Here is a 5,232-nt window from a genome sequence, read left to right on the forward strand (position 1 = left end):
AACTCCAATGCAATACATATAAATTAGTTTAAATTAATATAAATGAGAGGTAAACTCGTAATTTGCCAGCATAGGCCATGCTGATAGGATCTGGCAATTAAACCAGTATTAATGTGACCATCTTGGGAGTTGTCACTGCTTCCACTGGATTTATTGAAAACTGATCCCATTGAAAGGCTCCGGCTATTACTCCAAATAACGTCCTAAGAGTTTGTAGCCAGGCCAAAGGGTCAGTTAGTTAACCTGATGAGTGACTATCATCATGGGCATGTGTAAAACACAAATTTGCAGACGTTTCTGCACAGTACAATACTTCTAACACACCTTGGTGACAAAATGCAGCCTTTCTTCGTTGCTGGTGGATTCTCTGAATAAACCTAAGTCAGTGGTGCTACACACAGCAAATTTCCACAGCAAACCGAAAAGTCCTGGGCAGTTCTTAGAGGCTCCTCCTGTTACTGTCCTGGGTGCATCACCCAGTGCCCCACAGCCACCCGATCTCACTGTGCCCTCCCCTCATTTGGGTAAAGGGCCCTTCGCCATGATGGTGTTAGGACCGATACCCTATTTCTTAAGTAAGCCACAGTAAGATTTGTCTGCATATGGCGCATATGCTCTTCTGCAAAAGGCACAGGGTGACTGCATGGTGTCAGCGGCTGGGGCTGAGCTGGGTAATGAGCGGGTAGCAGTGCTCCCTGGCCCTGGAATGTAAATTGCAGCTTACAGCATTTCAAAACCTGATGTACCCTCAAAAACACATGTCCCTGCTCTTCTCACCAACTGGTTAAACATCTTGTCTCCGGTAGCTTTTCGATTGCTATTAGAATTCCTAAATAGAGGCGGGTTCATACCGCAGACTTTCTCAGTTTCTCAGGATTAATCGGAGGTTTGGTTTGCTGCACTGTAACGATGGAGTAATGACAGGCTAGGAGCCTGGGACACTCAGAGAAAGGGGCGTATAGGTGCAGATGTTTGGTTGATATTTATCTTTCATATCAGAAGAGACTAAATTCAGTGATCTGGTTCACTGGACATGGCACTATCTCTGAGAAAGCATCAAATGCTTCAGAATTTGCATCCAAAGGAGATCAGCAGGTTGTGCCTAAAGTATTGAAATTGAAAGCAATGCATCTTATCTCTGCATCGAATCTCTGTCTTTGTTTTACAGAACTCTGGCTTTGTGCATCTTCACAGATCTTCACCAGGCAGGTGACCCGGACAATGACCACACTGAAAACAGGCAGAGAATGATAGAGACTGAGTTGTCACAGACTGTCCCACAATATCAGAGGTAAGAGGGACCAGAACTTGGATAGCCTCACGGCACACACCCCACAGTAAATATGATATCTATGTACGTGTACAGATTATGTGCCATATTTGTTATGTTTGTATCACTCCACTTGCTCAGTCAATCTTGTCCTTCTCCCCCTTCTTGAAAAATATGTGAATATATGAAATTCCATCTTTAGTCTTCTCTTTGGCTGCTAGGAAATGGTCTGGGTTTGGGAAATTAATTTCCTGCTGGGACGTGTGTTGGTGCACTGTTACATACTGAAGAGATGAATCTGGTTTGACTTAGTAGGGGCAGGTGCGGCTCTCCGGAAAGAGGTGGTTTATTTTTTTTGGTGATTTTACAGGCCTTGCGGCTACAGGATGGTAACACGTGCCTCAAAGACAGCTTTTGTCCCAGAGAGACACACAGGCTTATCAGCAAAAGCGCGTTAATGATCCTGTGTGAAGGGAGAAGTATGCATCAACTCCTGCCCTTTCTCCAGGTCGATTCTTGAATTCTAATCTGACACATGGTTACATGTTTCTCCCCCTGTTGTTGGTAAACTTTGAATAGTAAACTTCTGTTCTGAGCAGGAGGAGAACAAGATTTCTTCAGTAACCCTGGCAGCCTGTAGCTTTATGGTCCATGAATCCAACTGCAGCAAGTTCGTGGAGTTGGCATCATCATTTAGTTCTGAAGAGTGCAGTTCTTAAGGAGCAAATCTTGGCTACCGTAGGGAGGTTTTAGGTGAGGAGAGAGGAAAAGGGATCATAGGTTGATTTTTTAATTTTTTTCCCACTCTCAACTTTTTCCAAATATTTATTTTTGGGAAAAAATAAGAGATTGAGAATGGCAAAAACACACGGCATGGGGACCCAGTAGCAATAGTGCTATGAATCTGCTTTGAGACTGTTATCCGTTTACTGGATGGAGGAGACTTTCAAGTTGGAAAAGTTTGAGAGTAAAGAATGAGAAGTTGTTCTCATAAACAAAAGAAGTTCTTCTGCATTTTATGACAGATGAATTGAAAAGTGACCAGACAGGAACTGCAAGTAAGAAGTGCCAGTAGAAGGTTTCCTCACCAAGCTATTTACTGAGCAACAGCAAAATGGTACAAAAATGGTACACAAACTCAGCATAAGGGCTTTGGATGGCCATGGTATGGTGGGCTGTAGCTGCAGCATTTCACCGCTGCTGCTTCAAGTTAACAGTGTGGGGCCATGGGTGAGCTGCACCTTCATCGTCACTGAGAAAAAATCCCAATAACTATTGAACAGCTGATGTGTCTTGTCTGTTCTACTGTGAGATCCTGTTGGAAACAAGACATTGCCATTTCAGTGGGAATTAACTATGTAAGGCCAAACACAGGCAAAATCATCACCACTTTCCCCAGATAATGCCTTGCCTTTTGATGAAAATCCGTGTGTTTCAGGACAACATTCATTACCTCTTTTTTTGTTCATTGTTTTAAAAAATGAAAAGTAGTGCTTTGTAGAAGATAATACAATGCCTCAGGGTCTCTGCTTCATGTGTCTGTTGCCTCAACTGATAAGAGTAGCCATGAGGAGGCAGGAGAAATATTCGGGAGGAATACTCCCATTGAATGCAAGATAAGGCAGAGGTGAAGTCAAGCTGTTTGTTTCTTTTTGCTGTGTTTTGAAAAATAACACGGTAGTGTATTTAATATATTTTTATACTCCCTGTACTTACGTTTTCCTTTTTTTCTCTAACATAACATCCTTGTAAATAAATCAGTTTTTTGCTTCCTTCTTTTATACATCAGTTATGCTGCTTTTAGTCTGAAGTTCCAGTGACTCACATTGAGTCACCATCCCTAGAGGTATTTAAGAAACATATAGATTTGGCACTTAAGGGCATGCTCTAGTGGCAGAGATTGTAGTTTTTTTGTGTGTGTGTATGGTTGAACTTGATGATCTCAAAGGTCCTTTCCAACCATGAAGATTCTATGATTCTATAACTTAAAACTAATCAACAAGAGGTTATCTATTTGAAGAACTGGTTCTAAAGAATATAACAAAAGATGTAAGAAGACACTTTTATGGTCGACCTTCTTGAAGTACTAACTCAAAAACAGATGTTGAAAATGTATTGGAAAACTGAAGCCTGAAGTCCATTTATGGTTCGAGGGCTCAACTTCAGCCTTGTCTATACTGGCAAGTATTTGAGCTGTCATTCAAAAATGTTGATTTTTTTTTTCTCACCAGCATATGATGGTAAAAATTTAAAACTAAGCTATACTGACCTACTAATATTTTGGTTTCATTACAATTATCAAAGAAAGACACTGGAATTACTGTCTTGTTTCACAGCTACAAATAGCAATTGTCACCTCGTTTAAAAATTGTAAACAGGAGATAGAGTTTACCGAAGGAAATACCACTGGGATGCAACAGTAATTCTAATCTGATAAAAGCTTTAAAAGGAAGAAAACTTCGGTATTTGATTACCCCAACTCTTTGACTATAACAGACAAGATACTAAAAAGATTTTCTGTTAACATTGTGGAAAAAAGGTTTATTTAAGCCTGTGTGTGAAATCAGTCACGTAGAATTGACTATTCAGGAACAATTATTTCCTAAACAAAGAGAAACAGCAACTCTGCTAACAACTCATTTTGCCACTATACGTTCTAGCTAACAGCTTACTAATTAGTAATGATGAGAAAAGATAATGCATGTAGATAAATGTCTGTGGCTTCTACTATATTGTTTTTAAGTGAATTATAGACCTAAATTAAACAGAGTACGCCCTATTTGCATGGAACCGTGTGAATGTTTCCTATGAAACCACATGAAACTCTGGTAGTTTCACTTTGAAAGAAACCAGTTCTGTGTATACAAACACACATAAATACTGGATTAGAGAATACACCACTAAACGTGCAGAAGCCCTATCTGCTAACAGCAGGAATCTCCCGAGACTGCGTTGTGCTTTATTTTCACGGATTTCAAGAAACTGGCGGTACTTGCTTACAAAAGTTATGGATTGATAGAATCTGTCTTCGTCACAAAATGAAGTGTTTTTCTGTTTGGGTTTGTGGTGGTTTGGGGTTTGTTTGTTTTTTAAAGTTACAATGTATTTTGCTTGTAGTGAATCTGAGTATTAAGGTACAATGTAAACTTGAGAAATCAAATTAGTCAAAATTGACATGTGAGTTTCTCATGGCTAACGCTGTGAAAAGCCATAAAATTGAAATCCGAATTTTGAATATTTGAGTCTTACCGGTGAATACTTATGTGGTCTTTGTATAAAATATATTCAGGAGAAGTTTCTCTCGTGATACGAGGCTCCGCAGAGAGGTGCAGAGATACCTGAAAGCGCAGAGGGATAAGGCTCTTTTACTAAATGTTTGAATGCACAGACTTTGCACTGACTCCTGCGAACGTTCTTACTAAATATTTTGTAAAACAATGTTGTTAACCAAATTCTGCCATATATCTGCTAAAGCCCGTAATTCAATTAAATCCACGCCTCCCCCGTTCGTATTGATGCAGAGTGCAGTTCTGAATGTAGCAGAGTGCAGCGCTTTATACCTTAGTTTAGATAAAATCTGCCCGTTTCCTGAGGCGTTTTGCGAGAGGGCCTCATCGGCTGCATGAAGTGCCTCCAGATAGTCGATCGGACGGCTGTTGACTGTCAAGTGTTTAACCTCTTCTAGCGTTACTACCTTTTAAAGAGATCAGGCAGCATTTCGCACCGTTAATTTGGAGCAGCACACGGCAGCGTTTTCCACACTTCTTCACGGAGTTCTCCGGGCCGGCGGAGCCCCGGGCGGCTCCTCCGGGCTCCCCGCTACCGCGCTGGGGCCGGCGGGGAGCACAGTGGAGCCCCCAAGACCCGGCCGGGGCTCCACAGCCCGGCGGGGAGCAGAGGCGGGCTCCGAGGGCCGGACGAGGGCTCCGGGGCTGGGCCCGCCCCGGCGCAGGCCGGGGCGC

At 41.9% G+C, this 5,232-nt stretch overlaps 1 long non-coding RNA gene across 1 annotated transcript; it reads right to left on the reverse strand.

The window, feature by feature from the left end:
• Positions 1–1,027: 1,027 nt before the first annotated feature.
• Positions 1,028–5,171, reverse strand: LOC128908443 (uncharacterized). The gene is made up of 3 exons (XR_008465949.1): positions 4,831–5,171; positions 4,520–4,608; positions 1,028–2,585 (listed from the first exon to the last, which is right to left on the reverse strand). It is a non-coding gene; the product is annotated as an uncharacterized LOC128908443 (long non-coding RNA).
• Between the last annotated feature and the right edge of the window lie 61 nt (positions 5,172–5,232).

Source organism: Rissa tridactyla, chromosome 4 (genome assembly GCF_028500815.1).
Source record: "Rissa tridactyla isolate bRisTri1 chromosome 4, bRisTri1.patW.cur.20221130, whole genome shotgun sequence".
Lineage (NCBI taxonomy): Eukaryota > Metazoa > Chordata > Aves > Charadriiformes > Laridae > Rissa > Rissa tridactyla.